The 17906-nt window shown below is 39.3% G+C and overlaps 1 protein-coding gene across 5 annotated transcripts in view; it reads left to right on the forward strand.

The window, feature by feature from the left end:
• Positions 1 to 17906, forward strand: part of dlgap4b (discs, large (Drosophila) homolog-associated protein 4b) — a 114126-nt gene that overhangs the window by 21361 nt on the left and 74859 nt on the right. For all 5 annotated transcript variants that reach the window (XM_061042125.1, XM_061042122.1, XM_061042123.1 and 2 more), the window contains exon 2: positions 17802 to 17868. The gene's annotated coding sequence lies outside the window, so the exon portion shown is untranslated. The remainder of the gene's footprint in view (positions 1 to 17801; positions 17869 to 17906) is intronic.

Consider the following 17906-nt stretch of genomic DNA (forward strand, 5'->3'; position numbering starts at 1 on the left):
CAAATTAGGCAGATTTCGATGCTTTGAGTATAAAGTCTCCTTTGTGAGATTTATTGCCGTCTTTGATGTTCTTAAGTGACAGAGCAAATCTAGGCCTTCATGCTTTAAATAGGCCAACTGCTGACCTAAATGCTAGTACTGCTGTCAGTGGAAATAGAACTGGTTCTTGGATGAGGAGAGGAGAGGAGAGGAGAGGAGAGGGGAGGAGAGGAGAGGAGAGGAGAGGAGGAAGTATAAATTATGTGAGAATTGGATAAGGAGAAGCCACAAGGAGAAGCCATAAGGTCTATTGCAAAAAGGGATGTGAAGTAGAGATAGAGGTGTTTAATGCAGTGGACAGCTGTCTCAAACATTGAAATGGCAGCATACAGACACTGAATTCCCACCTACAGACAGCACACACACACTTAATGTCTGAAAATAGCCAGGCTTTCTCTACGCCACCTTGGTAAAATTGACTCAAGGAAGAAACTGTTCTTAACTAAAGAAGCCCCAGCAGAATGTGGAGAAAAAAAAGAGTGAGATGTGAGAGCATGAACTATAGTCGACCGTGCATGCAGAGAAATATTGTATACTGGTATGTTGGTATGTGCATTGATGAATTGAGCATGTGCATATCTGAGTGTCTTAGTCCTTTGGCTGTTCTTTTCCAGTGTGGCTGATAAGAAGCTATCAAATGAGGATTATTTTGAAGTGGAAAGCTTTGATTTGTTTAAATCCATCCTCTGTTCTGAGCAAGCTAATACCAGGGTGTTCTGAGTTCAGCTGCCGACTCTTTTAATGCTATCACTTCATTCCTCCTTTTGTTCTCTCTTCACGCTCTCTCTCTCTTCCTCTTCTCCTTCTTTTTTTCCCCATCGTCATCGCTCTCATCTATTCTCTCCTTTTCCTCCTGCAGCTGCCACTGCCCTTGTTTATGACCTATATAATGACCTGGACTATGTTCCAACAATGAAAGGCTCCATCACTTTGCGTCTACAAGCCTGCTCCAGCTACTTTCAGCCATCGCCAATGATTCAAACATGAGGGAGTAATATGTGGTGATTAACACAAACTGGCTTGATTCATGTCAATTCTCCCTCCAAAATCTGTCTGAAATTCAATGGAAGTTTGGGAATGATTCACCCTGACATCTTCAACTCAGCTCCATCACTCTATCATTTGCAGTTTGTTAAAATGGGGCACCAACCCCTTCAAACTTAAGAGAGAAGAAAGTCTACTTAAATATGTTAAACATTAATTAATGAGATAATGTGTCAATTGAGCCTCAAAGTCTTTCAGCACTTGTCAACATGACAGGCCTACGGCTTCTCTCTTACTGGTTTGTCTCATATTTCCAACTGCGCCTCAGACACTCCCACTGGCAGTAAATTAGTGGTGATCTTTTTTTTTCTTTAATGTGATTGGACTGATGCAATCAGTCATGTTCACATGTTTTTACCAAATAACTCTATTGACACATCGCCGCTTATATGACTACAGATGCGCAACCGTCACTCCTGCCCTTTTATAAACTAAGTGATCAATGCCTAAACTTAAGCGTTACCATAATGATCTGTTAACTCAGGAAAAGATACATTTTACTTTAGTAGGATTGCTCGTGACTGAAGTTAAAATAACTGCGATCGCAATGCAAAAATGTGAATTAATTGATGAATGCCGTTAAAGGCAGTTGCCATTATGCATTAGCATCAAGCTAACAAAAAACATGTACCCCTTGTTGCATTTGCTTGATAGAGTAAGGTACCTGTAGAGACTGATGTAATGGATGCCACCATAACCTTTTTTTCTTCTCCAGAAAGTCATGTACTAGTTTCAATAATAACCAAAGAAAAATATAAAACGTTTACACACCTGAGTACATTTATGTTAACTGTGTAAATAAAAGCTGTGCGAAATCCTTGTTGAGGCAAATCTACCTACTTTTAGTCCTTTTTTTCCTCTTGTCTAGTTGATCTTTAGATAAATAGATAAATAATAATTTGTTAAGTAAGTTGATCTTTAGATAAATAATTTCTAAAATGATTTAAGGAAAAATAATTTCTGGGGGAGAAAAGTGACTTAAACGAACTCGGCATAACAACAGAAAAGGAAGCACTAAACTCCTCAGCGTGACATCTGCAGTAGGATTTGCTAATTGCTGTGACAGTATGACATTTGAACCCGCGGGTAGAGATAGCTGGCAAAGTTAGGTCCGTTGATAGTTGAAAGTGGGGGGGTCTTGACAGTGCCTGTTGGTGTGATTATAAATGTTTTCACCAACAGTATCCCTGCAAGAGCTTGTGTCATGGTTTTTTACCACCAGGGCAGATTTAAGGAGTATTGGTGGATAATCCTGCAGGGGTTGTTCAAACTGGGAGCTCAGACATGAGAAGATGTGTGGTCTAAAGATTAAAGACCATGTCGTCATGTTGTGCCCAGACTCAATAGAAATATGAATAATTAACATTATAGTTGCATTAGCTTTGTTAAGGTATTTTTTGAAGTTTGCACCACAGGGGGATCTCTGGACTATTTCAGAAGAAGAAAAAGGTTTCATTCTCTAGATTTAATCCAATCCAATGTGCAGCATACCCAGAATCAGATGTCTGAATCTGCTTGCCTTTCAACAACAAAAAAAAGCCCCTGAGACTCAAGTGTTGACTGTTTGTCTCAGTGACAAAAGCACCTCAGCCTCAGTAACCATGAATGTGCAAAGTGCTTTGCTGCAGGTCTGAGTATGACGGATAAAAGTGTGTCATTGCTTTGTGGTTATTGTATTCTGAAGAGCTCTTTCCTTCACTGCATGAATATCAGTGTATTTTGTAGCCGCTTCTGTGATCTCTTGAAACAGACTGAATATTTGAAATAACAAACATTAACATTTAAATGCTTGAATATGCTAAAAATAGCAGATGACGTTTTATTTAGATGATTTTAAGTACACTCCACAAATTCCCAAAATGCATTTATCGGATGAGCCTGACCCCATTCACCCTCCTTTTGTCTACTCATCTGTGTGATAATACAGCTGTGGCCCGCGCCAGCTAACAAAGCGTTTCAGACGGAGCAGAACCTTATCTGAGCCGAGAGGTCACGGAGAGGTCACACTGAGGCTCATTCAGCTCATTAGAAAATGCTGTGGCTGCAGCAGGGCTGATCTGTGCGCATGTGAATCTACTTCACCTAGTTCCATCAAGCTACGACCTCATTTGGTGACTTGTGTGTATTTATGGAAAATTGTTGTGGTTCAAATTTGGCTGAGGAAATTCCTGGAGGCAACCAGGCAGTGTCACCTGTGGCCTATCACCCTGATGTATGCTGTGTGTGAATAATGTGAGTCACACAAAGGTCTCTTTAAGGACGTAGTGTGCAGTGCTTTCAAAGACTGACCTCAGCAAAAACCAGGATGGTAAAGGTCATGGGCTTCAGCCTATAATGACCCTTATTTAAGCTCATAGTAAGTGGGTCATCTATAGAGATATTATAGATAAATATTATCTCATCACTCCTAGACATTTCTGCAGGTAAAACACATCTGCAAGGAGTGATGAGGTCAGAGCCTCGAAACGAAACACACAAAGTTCTGCTGCTGCAATAAACATTTTGAACCTTCAGAAACATGAGTTGTCTGACTGAACTATGATTCTTTGCTGTGGAAAATGTCAACAAAAGCTGTATCAGCAGAATGCAGCTAGTTGCCTGATCTGAGAGCGACCTGTGACAGCCATCACAAATATCTCGATAGAAAGCTTCTTGCTGATGGTCTTGTTAGCTTCTGAAGCTCAAATAGAGGATTTCATTCTGTTTCATATCCAGCTGAAAGAGTAGCTATAAGTCACATTATGTAAGGTAACCAACATAAAAATGAAACATGACCAACTTGGCTTTGGTGTAACCCAAACCAAACTGCAACATTTCACATGGTTGTTCTCTGTACACATTGGTAGGTGATGTCTCCAGAAATCGATCCAGTGAGTCATATTGGAGGGTAGAAACAAACACGTGTGGGTCTTTGTGGCATTATCAAGTATTATTTCCTTGTCACTTGCAATCCCTCCAGCAGATTTAAAGGAAGTTGAGATGAGACTTTACGTGCTGAAGCATTCACAGGTACACATGGAGCACATTATAAACTCTTCTCAAAGGGAAAGTCTGCTGGAAAGGATTCCATGTAATCTTAATTTTGTGCGCTCCAGGCCAGAGTTTCATACCTTTCACGCCAATTTAGTTTGCGCTGTGTTTGCATAGTTTACACCTCCACAAAAAAACTTGGCAAAATATTGATTTGCCTGAAGTCCAAACTACTTAAAACAATGTAGCACAACTACAACTGCCTGTAGTTCTTATTAATTAAGAGTATGCTTGAGTTATTTCTTTTAAGAACCAGTTTGCTGTCTGACATTTATTGTGATTCTAATTAAAATCTGTGAATGAGTTGTACTTATCTTAAATTAATTAAGAATAACTGTTGTTTGTTTTGGTCTTATTTTCAGTCATCCAAACCCCCTTCATGGTAAACAAATCCTTACAGAGCACACAGTGTTTAGGGGTCAACAAATGAATATAATTGCTCTAATCATACCTTGCCTTGAGAATTTTAATTAGCCTCGTTGCAGAGAGAATGCAATGTTCTCAGGATTTGACTGTAATAATTGGCTTGTGAGGAGGATTTGATAGTTCTCTGAAGTGAGCCAATGTGTCTGTGTGAGTAGATCGTGAGTATGTACTGACTCTGTGTGCTCAAAGATGTTGTCAAATGTTCATTCGGATGCTGTTTTTTTTTTTGGCGGTTTCAAGATAAATAAGTGAGGGAGATGGTTCTTCTGGCAAAGAAGCAACTACTGCAAAAAAACTGACCTCGAGTCAAACTTTACCTCTCTCTCTTTCTCTCGCTCCCTCTCTCTCTCTCTTTCTTTCTGAAACTGTCTCAAGTAATACTGCTCTCACCTCCTCTTGCACACCGCCCTCTATTACCTTGTCCCCACTTCCTTTTCCACTCTGTATCCTTTGTCCTGACCTTCCTGTCCGTTGAGTGCCCTCTGATGCTCTTCATCACTGATGGGGCACAGATACATAGCTTCAACTAGACATCCACAGTTAGCCCTTCAGAAAGCCCACTTTGCTCAGCCACACAGCCCTCACTCAGCCTTAGTACAGGATAGCCATTTTGGAGAATCAAGTACATGTAGCTTTCACTGTGTACAGCCCTGCAGGCATTAAATATTATTCATGGCAGACAATCATAATCTCCCAAGCTACACATGATAAGACCACTTTTTAATTTTCATTTACAAAAGAAATATTGGTAAATAATAAAAAAAGGAATGTCACTACAACAACAACAATGATACACCTAACTGATTTTTAATATTCAAAGCTGCTCCAATAAAAACTATATACTCCCTTAGAATAAATAAACTGAACATTTTTCCTTTGGCTTTATCAAAGCTTTTCAGCTAATTGTTTTGGATGGACAGCGAGCCCACACCTCAATGTCTTTTATTTGTCTAAGTCGACACTTTAGCGACTAACAAGGAGTATTTAGCAGCCGAGTTGCCCAGTGATTACCTCAGGAGTCGGTGGAGACCAAACGTGAGCCACAAAGGTAGTGAATGTCAAGGAAACATTCGTCAAAAGGAAACAAACTGAATTTCAAACAGAGGCCATAAATCTTCTTTCTGCTGCGTGTTCGGAAGTGTCCTTTAAATCATCAGCCATTTAAACAGCTTGTTCTGCTCCTCAGTTTGACAAACACATATATTTGACATATTATGTAATGCACAATAAATAGAACTCATTACTATTTCTGACAATGAACTGCTCCAACTGGAAACTATGCTCACTGATCCTGTATAAAAATGTTACATCTGTTCTCCTTCTTTCCTTTGTCTACTTCTTGAGCTGTAACCAGTCTGTATTTTGAAATGATGTGTTCAGGCTTTTGTAACCTCACAGGCGTTAAAGTTGGTTTTCTTTGTTACCACTGCTATAAATAAAACACAGGACGTTTCTGTGTAGGTTTTACTCCCAGTGTAATGTCAGGCAGTGTGGTCCCATGCATGGTAAATTCTACACTGCAGTGATTCACACAAGATCCAGATGTATGCACTTGAGCATGTGACCGAGCCAGCACAACCTCTGAGAGTAGTGGAACAGATCAAACCCTGCCTTGTGGTCTCCTTAAATTCAGTTTAAAAACACTACAAATACCAAGTGAAGTTTTGAAGTTGAAACGTGACACATCTATATTTACATTTGGAGTCAGTGCCCTAATTTTGACAGACAGCTGTGAATGTCTCTGCCTACGGCTGGGAGTGTGACGCATTGCAGGCCTGATTGCATCTCTTCCACACAACAACCAGAGAAGAAGAAGAACAGAGAGAATCTGCTTGTGAAGACACCAGGTTTTCTCGTTTTCTGCTAATAAAAATGGTATCCTGTTACTGAATGTATCAGGTATCTTTATGAGTACCTCCTGACCTCCTTCGATGGAGCTGCAGAACAACTTTCACCCGTTGAGAATGTAACAATAACTACAGTACTTTCTCTTTGTTTAAAGGTTCCTTTTACTTTTCTCACAGCTCAATAATGTAGCTATAATATCAAGTCGTTTTTCAACAGTCTTTCCCCCTTGATAAATTGTCAATTATATAATTTATACTTGGTTTCAACATCCAGTTACAATGCAGGAAGTAGGATGATATTTATTCAGAGGGGCTGATTAGTGAGCTTTAAAAAGAATTCACCTTAAGCACTGAGGGCAACGTTTAACTTCCAAGCTTTTGTTGTTTTTTAAAAGTTTTGTCAAACGCAAGTTTTTAGCCACGTAAGTAACATTGCCACGTTATTATCAACGGACAGAGTAAACGGCAGTTTATCGTTTGAAGGGCAAAAAAGGCATGGTAACTTTCCCATTGCTTGTAGTATATGATTCATAATATGAATGTATGTTTGTAAGCATGAATGACATTAATTTGTTCTGTGAAATCAGTCTCTTTTGACTTGATTGTTATGGGATATGTAGTCATGGTGACTTTAACACCACTTTCCCCACTGACATTTAGATCCACATTTCTGCAGGCTGGGATAACTGTCAAATGTCAGAAACTCTGCAGACTGTGCAGACCAGGTTCACAATTTCAGTCTTATGTTTGTATACGGGTCACCATGTCGATGAAGACCAGATGGCTTAGTTACTACCCGGGCCAAAACACTGTGCTAAAAACACATATGTGTTTACATTGGAAACCACCATTTTCTTCTAATGTTGAACTATACATTTATTGCCCTTCTATAATTTCTTAGTTCTTTGAGATGTTCATTTTAGAACTACAAAATATCTATTGGGGTGGAGCTAAATGTGTCAATTTTTTTTTTTAAAACACTCAATTGAAAGCATGTCTAAGTAATGCAATTCAGTATGTGTACAGTGTAAGGCTTAACTGGAAAAGTTCACGAGTCAATGATCTATTTTATGTCAAACTAATAACTGTGCTAACAACTTATTCAATAAAAAGAACATTATGCTAGGACCTTTTGTGACCAGACTGCTGATGTAATGGGTTGAAGAATTATTAGTAGCACTTACTGTACTGTACTTAATGTACCTTGATGTGTGACTTGCAAAAAAATCTTCTCAAAAGATGCTGCAGCAGCATCTGCGCTTTCAGCTTTTCTTACTTCATCAATTTTTGATCAGGTCTGCAAAAGTGCCTCGTGTGCTTAAAGAGGTTAAAATACGCCTTTTTAAGCATACAAAACTGGGATTTAAAAAGGAGAGGCTATCTGACTGAATTGACGCCATTAGAAAATGAAAGAGGTTGCATTAAGTTGTTGTAAAGTTTAATTTGCTTACAATGGAAATGACACATTTTACCGTGAGACTCTGTTTTAAACATATGCAGATAAATGGACTGAAACTGGGCGCACCTAATGAGATAAAACTTATGTGCTGCAAGCTTCATTTACAATGCAGGTTGAACAGCAGGTTTCCTACTTTGACTAACTCAGCACTTTCCATGGATTAAGAGAAACCCTACATATTAGCATTCAGAAAAGATCTTATATAAATACAAATATAAAAATATGAAAGTGTTTTAAAAATAGATGTTCAGACTGCTGCTCACCTGATTAAATGTAATTCATTAAAAACATGGCAGCTTTTCATATGTGTCTTAGGTTCAAGAAAAACCCACACAAAGTGAGAGTGAAAAATAGAAGGAAGGCATTATTACAGTAATCTACACCAGAGTGATGGGACCATGAATCAGGCGCTGAAGAAAATAAGCTCAACTGTAGTGAAGCCGCCTTCACCCCATTGCTTTCTCATTCCTGCTCTCCTTCTTTTTTTTTTGTACCCCTCCCCCACTCTACACCCCTCTCCCTCTCCATAAGCTATCTCCTAGCTGGATGCTGTCTCCATGGCGATTCTTCTGAGTCTTTTTGACAAGGTCACCTTCACCAGAGAGAGAGAGAGAGAGATAACCCAGAGAAGAATGAGAAGGGAACAAAGAGAGAAAATGTCAAAGTTTAAGACAAAGATCTCGAGCGTGAGGGATGAGAGGGAAGAAAAATGACGGGTTTGGTTTTTGAGGGAGGGAGAGAGAGAGACTGGTCACAAGAGAGGGGAAAAGGGGAAAAAAGAGGGCAGAATGGGGGGGAGGGGCACATAAACAGGAAACCGCTCAATGTGAACCTCCTTCTTGTGTTCCGAAGAAAGATGTTTAGTTAACGCAGCATGCAAAGAACACAGCTCTACTCTCTCTAAGTGTCTCTTAATATTTGCTGTATGCCCGTGTTGGATGGTCTTCTTTGTCCATAAGCGGACTAAAACATTGTGTAGTCTATTTGAGATCGACTTCCTTTGTATCTTCTAACCTACATCAAACAGAAGATAAGAGAAGAGAATAGGAGCACACAATCTTTTCTCCCAGGACCCTTCCTTACTGTCTGTTCCAAAGGTCAGAACTGAACTGTGGAAAAAGGCATGAAAGCTCGCTGCTCCCTTTCCTCGAAACAAAGTACAACAAACCTAAAACTCTAGAGCCATTTTCGCTGGACTCTTTCGCTAAATGTCTTGGAAAGAAGTACATCTGGCTGCAAATGTTCTGCCTAATATAGATTGTGGTTGTTCTGGACAAATATTTGCTGGTTTCATGACTTGTCAATGTATTATAGCCATGTCTGTTGAATCATATTTGCATGTATTGCTGTTCATTGTTTGTCACAAACTTTGTGAGCTACGCTGCTACCTGTCTTGGCCAAGACAGTCATGAAAAAGAGATTTTAATCTTAGTGAGGTTTTCCTGTTTAAATGAAGGTTAAAATAAAAAACAGTAAAATACACTCTCTCGCTTTGGATGAAGCTCCACATCACCTGAATGCAAATTGGCAGATGCATGTGAAGAAGCCAGCTGGCTGTGGGGATAGCATGGTTTTTAAACACTCTTACACACACACACCTACTCCATCATTCCTCCTGATTCGCTTCACCCCACCTCACCTCCATCTGCTGTATCATACTGGTCCCTCCTTGCCAAAGTTCACCCACTCTGACTCTCTCCCTGACTGCGGCCCTGGTCTGGACCCCCTGCAGAGTGCTGCTGGAGGCGGTCTTCCCTTGGGGTCATCAATATTTCAGACTCTCTCAGCGCTCTCGCTCACGGGGGTACACGGGTTGCTGATGGAGAGACAGAGCAGGAGGGAAAAAGGTTAGAGCTGGAGACTGATGCGAGGAGGAGCAGGTATGACATGCTGTAGGGGTTGAATCATTTTGTGATTTATGGAGAGGTAGGAACATTGTGAGGAGAAAATGATAGTTTGAATAATGTAAGACCCAAAAAAATGAGAAAAGGATGAGAACAAAAAAAAGCTCCATTGAGAAAAAGCACTGGAAAAATGGTGGAAATTTAAATGTTCCCTTTGTGTGTGTTGATGGATGCTGCAGGACTCATCAGGGTCATTAATATGGCCATATATGTGTTGCATGATGTACTAGAGAGTTAATCAGAGAGAGAGAAGGAGGGAAAAAAATGGTGATGATGGTAACGATCTGTGTATTTATGACTCAGAAAATCCATTTGCTTGAGGAGAACATTTAGCAGTTAATTATCTATTGAAAACGAGGCAACAGCATACAATTCACAGATGACAATACAGATGGGAAAGTGGTCCAGAGACAGATGGATGGATGGATGGATGAAGAGGAGTTTCAACAGACACAGATGCATATCTCTGTCTGCAGATGACAGAGACTACCCTGCCCTCACCCTTCCCTCCTCACCCCCTCAACCTTTTGTCTCAGTGTGAAAGAGCGGCACTAGCCAACTGTTGCTACGACTGCAGCTGTTGCCACAATGCTGGTTATTAGGGGTCGTTTCCATAGCGAGGATTTTCCCGGGGGCAATCAAGAGGAAATACATCGCACCCACAGCGGCGGTCGATACGTTGGGGGTTTTAATGGGTGTAATATCAGAGCAGGCACGGTGGTGAGTTATACTTCATTAGACAATAAGATGTTTGCATTGATTAGAGATTAAAAAGTGATCTTTACTGACCTATGAGCTCATCAAATGTGTAGATGTAGTCACAGAGATGGTAATTTCTTCTAGGTTTACAGCTAAATCACAGAATGAGAGCTTAACGTATTAAACTTCATGGAAGGCGGTCAACCCTTAGCTGAACTCTGCAAATAAAAATGAGGATAACTTTGACATGTTTTGAAATGAACACAAATACACTTAACAATATAGACCTAATTAATCCTTAATCCATTTCAACTATTATAAAATCTACACTTGTAGATGAGGTCAAAATATGACACTAGCATGCTAAGCCGTACTAGCAGCTCTGTCATGATGTACTTATGGCACACCAGGGGAAATTGCTGACATCAGCATGCTAATATGTGCTGACTGACACTTAACACAAAGAACAGATTCATTTTCCAAGTATTGATCATAACACTATAAATCAACACAATTAATGCTGATTTGGGCATAATTGAGTGGGTAAATTTCTTTAGAAATCCATAGTTTGTAAAGTAAGATATGTCATGTTCTTTTTGGCTCTATAGGAAAAGGTGACCCTGCAGGGTCACTTATGGTATTAGGACTTCTTATCTAGAAACAAAAAATGACTGTGAAATAGTGATATGTAATAGTGAAAACAATGTGGGACAGAAACTTACATTGAAGACAAAGTTCCATTCCTCATTTCCGTTTCTTTAATTCAATTTGTGAAAGTCAAGTGAATGATGTAGTACTGTTGGGCGGTTGTGTACTTTACGTAGCAGCCCCGTCCATCAGTGTGTGAATGTGGTGTGAATGGGTAAATCTGACATGTAGAGTAAGAGCACTTTGAGTAGTCCGAAGAAAAGCAATAGAATAGAATTTGTGTCCATTTAACATTTACAAACATTGTTATTCAGTACGGCAGGGAACTCTGTCTGGTGAGTGATGCCGGCTGCAGGCATATGTAAGCTGCTGGTATCCTCTGATCCAGAAACCTCCTGAAGTACTGTTTGTTTGTTTTTTATCCCACTCTTAGCACTCTGGGTTCGTTGGCATCGGCTCACAGTTTACAAACCTGTATCACCAGGTAACTTGTGATCTCTCCTATTCTCCACCCTTTATTTTTCTGACCTGTTGAGTCTGCAGCCGTCTTCCTCTGTGTGTACTCGGGTCCATAAAAGTGTTTTCTTGTGGCCACAGTAAAGAGCGTGTCATATTCACTTTTAAGATCATTCATTTTTTAGCATGGTTGTAATTGTTGTAAATTGGCTTTCTGAAAGCAAAGTAAATCATTTAAATATTTCTAAATATAGTATAAACTTAAATAATGATTGACTTTTAGGTTTGTTTTTATTGAGATTAGCTAAATACGTGGTAAAGGTGTTGAGCTGACCATTATCTCCTGTTGCCAATCCACTTACTATTGACAAATACTTCACACCACCCTGCTCAGAAACTCTGAACTATCCCTTTAAGTTTAATGTTGTACCCTCTGCTTTATCCTTTTCCAATAAATTATGGAGTTAACAGCTTAATCATCTCTTTTTTTTTGCAGGAAAAAATCTGGTTTAGGGACATTTTGTTCAGATGACTACTCAAAACTTTTTGCATATCCCACTCTCACTCCACAGCATCACTGTGTGTAGGCAAAGCTGGACTAGTTTGAGAAGGAAAGTATGCCACAGTTGACTTATAGGGGACAAGAAGTGGGGCATGAAGTAGAGCAGGAAAGTAGAACTCACAGAGGAAAGCTAAACCAAAGTGAGCCTTTTCCCCCTGGAATCAGCTTCACTTTTACTCTTACAATGACGGGTCACAACAACACGGATAACTCAACACTGCTAAAATAAAAAGAATGACTGACCTTTGAGCTTTACTTCATTTCAGGCAAAATTAGTTTTGTTGTTTTGAGGATATATGTTTTGCTGATGTCAAACATTAGTTATAATGTGTGATGTGTGTGCACGTGTGATGTGGTTGAGTAGTTGTCACTACTTCTGTAAATAGAGGAGCAGAATTAAATATTGATGGGCTGATATGGACATCCAATAATGTAATCAATCAACCTCCATCACAAAGGCTTCAGCCTTGAGTTTCTACACCACTGCTCTTCAAAAAATATTTTAAATATGACTGAGTATTTGTTTTCCATCCGATACATTCATGGTCTTATGAAACATTTCCTCCATTTTGCTCTTGACGGCTTTTTACCTTTAAGCACTTGCCCTCACTGATATGAAAGGAAAGAGAGATAGTGGGTAAATCGTTGGGATAGGATGACACGTGCAGATATTTGATACAGAAACACACACGTTTGTGTATCAGAGCCATAGACTGTAAGATCAGAGCGCATACTGTAAGAGTAATAAGTCAGAGGACTGTTGACTTACATATTTGTCTGAAAAAAGACCTCTTTGAATCAATCACTTGGTGTATTAGTCACAGTTTGCTTCTTTGTGCTTTTTGTAAGATGAGTGTGAAAAAGAAAAAAGCATGACTAAGTAGCAGAGTGTTTTTTTTCTCTGTTAGCTGCCTGGTCAGTCAGATCAAAGCCGGATTCTGAATGATCAACTTTGAGCAAGAGAGAAAATCAGACGGATGAAAAGAGAGGGGTGGCAAAGGGTTTAAGAGAAAGCCCCTAGACAGAGTGTCGAAACAAAGATGTCGGCGGGTTAACAGAAGGAGAAAGGAGAGATGAATGGGAGATGACGGGGTCGAGTGGCAGAGGGGCAGCAGAGAGGCTGTGGGGCCTGTAGTAAGACAGTTAGAGTGGCTGCTTCAGACGGCCGAAAGTATGTCACAGCAGAGTTTTATGAGACAAAATGAAGGGTTTAGCTATTTCACTGGAAAAGCAGGCCTGCAGTCAAACTGTGCTGTAAGGGTCTCTCATCACTAAACGCTGCTCAGTCAGAAGAGAGGGGGTTTGTCCTCGGATGACCCTAAAAGCAGCAGAGTTTGAAAAGGACCCAAATTCAGAAGACAAATACAAGATATGTGCACTTTCCAGGATCAATACAGTATTAGCAGAGAGTTATTGATTCCCTGTTACTTTAGAAGAATCCTTTTGCAGCTTATAGCCCTGCACTTAAAGGTACCATGTAGACTTCAAAAACAGAGCCCCATCAAAACACATTGAAAAGCCTTTTTTCCTCTGAACACCATCATGGTGAATGGCTTTCCTACCTCGTAAAACACGAGCAAAGCCTTCATCCACAATTTTATTAATTACAAACTTAACCAAAAAAAAAAAAAACTATGTAATGAGATGAGATATTAAAATGATTCAATTGAGACAGAATGTACCACAAACATATCTTAGAGTTGGCAATTATCAAAATTTATTGCAATGTAGCTAACTGAAAAAAACAAAATGAGCTTGTATAAACACTTATTAGCTCTGTTTTTAAAATGGATATTGGGGTTTTGTTGATACAGCCGGCATAACAGTGCATTCAAATGCTTTAAGACCTGGTTGTGAGATATTTACTGAATTAAATCATAAAACTGGTTCATACATAATTGATTGAACACAAACTAAAAAGCCTTGGCATTTTGCAAATAAGCTCCATAAACATGGTAAAACTAGGATGAATATTGGAGATAATTTTGAAAAATGGAGAGAGGTTAGAAATCAGAAACGTTTCAAGGCGGATGCTGAGTTGGATAAACACTGAAGCTTCCATGTCAGTGAAATGGCAACCTGTGTGCACATCAAATCTAGGAAGGAGGGGCAGGGGGGACAGCTCTTTTTAATGTTTTGAATTTGGACTGTAGTACCCATTTTAAATGCTAAAAGTCAGAGTTACATATTTCCCCCATTTAACATTATTGTGAGTTTTCGCAGCATCATCATTATGTACCTCGATTACAAATTGGTTTGTCAATAATATCCAAATGACCAAAGAATGTCAGTAAGTCATGTACCAGTCTCTTCTTATTCTTAACCATACAAACAAAACAAAAGAGAGGACTCTACAGACTCCTCTTTTTGAGAGTACTTCCCTGATCAACACAAAATTCAATGAATTAAAGGGATACTTCACCCGTTGAAACATGACATGAGTCTGTATTGACATTGGGTCATATATGTAGTAGAAATGTGAAATAAATTTTGAAGTTGGTGCCTTCTTGGCCGAGAAAAGGCAGAAAGTGTCTTTTTGGCTCATGTGGATGAAAGACACCAAATCCCAGAATGCACAGCACCGCAGGCCACTCCCTTGTGTCTCGGCTGCTGCTGCGGCGAGCGGCGGCCCCGGCTGTAAGTTAAGTTTCAATTCTGGGAGTGAGTTCCCACCCACTGATCTGTGATTGGTCTGTAGCTTCAGTGGTCGAAAATATGAGGAACTAGCGTTGTAGTTTCACCCCACTAACCACAACAGCTTCCAGTGACGCAAAATGACGATTTTTGCATCACTGGAAGCTCCTTTTCAGACTTAGAAATACAAAGATTTCCCATCTCAGGGGGAAATTAGGGCGGGATGCACGACCATTCAAAAATACTACCAGGTTTCTAATGATACAAAGATTAATGCAAATGGGTGAAGTATCCCCTTAAGTATTTAAAACAAAATGAATGTGTCTTAAAAGGAATCTTATTTAGTGAATAAAAAAGACAGAAACTAGCTTTAAGTAGATCTTCGGAGGAACCTGAAGCACAAAGTTGGTACAAAGTTTAGTTGGTCTGAGAACCCGAGTGCTCGTTTAGGACTTCAGGATTCAAGATAACAAAAATAACACATCTGAGCAGTAGCTGATACTCTTTAATATTATCAATCAACGTCACTGGATCCAACTTGACTGATGGCAGGATGCTGGTTTGGATAAATCGACACAGTGAATAAAGTGTTCTCATCATTTCTACCTGTGTTAAAATCAAAGCAGTGTATGCATTTCTCTTGTGCGATAAAGAGAATGTCAGTCTCCTCACAAAAATAGTGATGGTAAAAAAGTACGAGGCTCCTGTGGGGCGTTGGCATTTTTTGAGCTAAATTACAAGATACAATTGTGAATGATTAAACTAAGGGGTTTCAATGTGCCAACAACATAATTATTTCTACTGACACCTAAGCAGTGCTTATTCGGAGTTTAATGCAACTAACAATGGCAGAAATATCATGTTGGCAAACCAGCGCCTCCTTTTCAGAAAGTTAATAACTCTGAAATGTGTTCATAAAAGTACTCAAATACTTAAAAATCCCCAACGGGCTGAAAGCAACAAAAGCCTACAACGTTTAAAGTCAGTGTAGTGAACATTGTGTCACTGGACCTCTAGTGGTCCAACACTTCACAAGAGCACCTTTAATGTAAATCACTGGGTCAGTGAAAGTCCACTTCTTTACATTTTTTTAAGATGTTGATCTGTTTTTTACTTTATGCTGTTTTTTAATATCACTGTGTGAAAATAAGCCTCATTACTGCTCCACTCTCATGAATACCACACACACATTCAGTTATGGCTGCAGGCTCCATGCAAATGATGCTTCAGGCGCCACTTTGTGTCCCAACAGATACATCGTTGTGTTTGCTTTTAATGAGAAGTTCTCACAAATAAACAGAGAGCTTTAATATCATTTCTCGAAGAGATCTGAACCACAAACACATATTCAGATCCTTAAAAAGACATTCAGGAGTAATTGGTACCCTTTAAACAATTTACACACATGCAAAGTTATCAGCATGAAAACACAAACATGGATAACAAAAAGGCTAATGTATGAGGTCACATATTTAGCCTGCATGAGAGCCTTAAAAGCCCCACCAGAGGATTCACGTATTCTCTAATCAATCTGAGTTCAAGCTGCGGTCACTAAAGGTCACTGATCAGTCAGGGATTGGTGGCTCCAATCCAATAAGCATCCAGTTATCGTCACTGCAGTTCACCATGTGGAGATAACAAAAAATAGACCTCTTTCTATTGAGTAGAATTAAAAAAACAAAACAAAAGGTCAACTGGGTCAGACACCCTGATAAGCTTGTTTGGCTCAACTCAATTTAAAAAGAGTATCCTTGACATTTTGGATTGTTAAGGGCTCATTGTGGCTCAACTCGTTTACTGCTGTTTTGTAGTAAATCACAATCACTTTTTTATTTGCCCAAGACATTCATGCTTGTTTGTACTTAATTAAGATGATGTATACGATCTGCTTGATAATTGATTATTGATGTTACAATAGAGGGCTGTTCAGGAGCCACATTCAATCTGCTACTCATTAAATCTACACAGTTTTGTATAAGAGAACAGAAAACTTCCAAGTCCAATAAATGAATAAAAGTAAATATAAAAAGCTTTTCATGCCATTTAATAGAATTTCTCATTCCTAGTAATAATGATTCACCTTCTTCTAAAATACAAATGAAGCCTCACTTCCTCTCTAGTCTTCTTCTTCTTTGATGTAATCTGACGAGTGTTTTGGCCAGATTGGGTAGAAGATTTATGAATGCCCAGTCAACTTCAGCAACCCTGAATCAAACTGATCAGTGAAGTCATCCAGGTGTGAACAGACCAGAAAGAGGACTAAACATAGATTATAAAAACAGCTTTTAAATAGCAGAGGATTTATTTGACACTGCAGAATGTATAAGTGAATCACAGTAGTCCTTCCTCAGGGAATTAATGGTTTGCTCTTTCTGTTTGTGTCACCCTGACATTTGTCACTAGAAATAGTCTTTTGCGTCACACCAGGCTGCGGTGGATGTATCCTATGATATTTAACGACAGCAGCATCATGTGTGCTGTCTCTTGGATGTTTTGCTGCTAAAATGCTCTCATGTATCACCATGAAATGTTTCTATTTTGACACCAGCTTCTCTTAGTAAAGTTTTTTCGCAGCATTCTGTTTGTCCTCAGGGTATGAATGCATTTAAATCAACAAACAAAAAGAGGGCTCTTGGTTGTAACTAAAAAAAAACTGTAAGTGAATTACATCTGAAAGTCATATTATGTAAGTGGAAAAAACCCTTCCTGCTGATTAATTGTATTGTATCGTAGAGTTTTACAGCCTCAGGAAGCATTTTCCTAATCTAATCTTTAGCTTGTAATTAAAACACTTTATCTCACAAGATGTGCCCGTTTGCCTATCTCACAAAAGCTAATTGATTTCATAATAACAGAAAAAGTTTTCCAGATAATAAGCAGTTTTGAAGAGAATGACGCATATTAGGAAAGTGCTATAATTATGTTCAGTTTTACAAATCAGTCAGAGCTCTATGGAAGACTTTTTTTTTCTGCATTACATGTTCATTGTGGGATCAATGTGTGCAGTTTGTTGTGTTTGTTGAAGCTGACTTCTGTCTGTGTTTGTGTTACAGGATTTCTCCCTCTTGGAGCCGGCTGTTTTCTGACCTTAAGAAGAAAACTCCTCAGCCGTCCAATAAGGTACAGTACATGTGGACTTTTTTCTCCCACCCCCAGGA

Source organism: Labrus mixtus, chromosome 7, assembly GCF_963584025.1.
Source record: "Labrus mixtus chromosome 7, fLabMix1.1, whole genome shotgun sequence".
NCBI classification, from domain to species: Eukaryota; Metazoa; Chordata; class Actinopteri; order Labriformes; family Labridae; genus Labrus; species Labrus mixtus.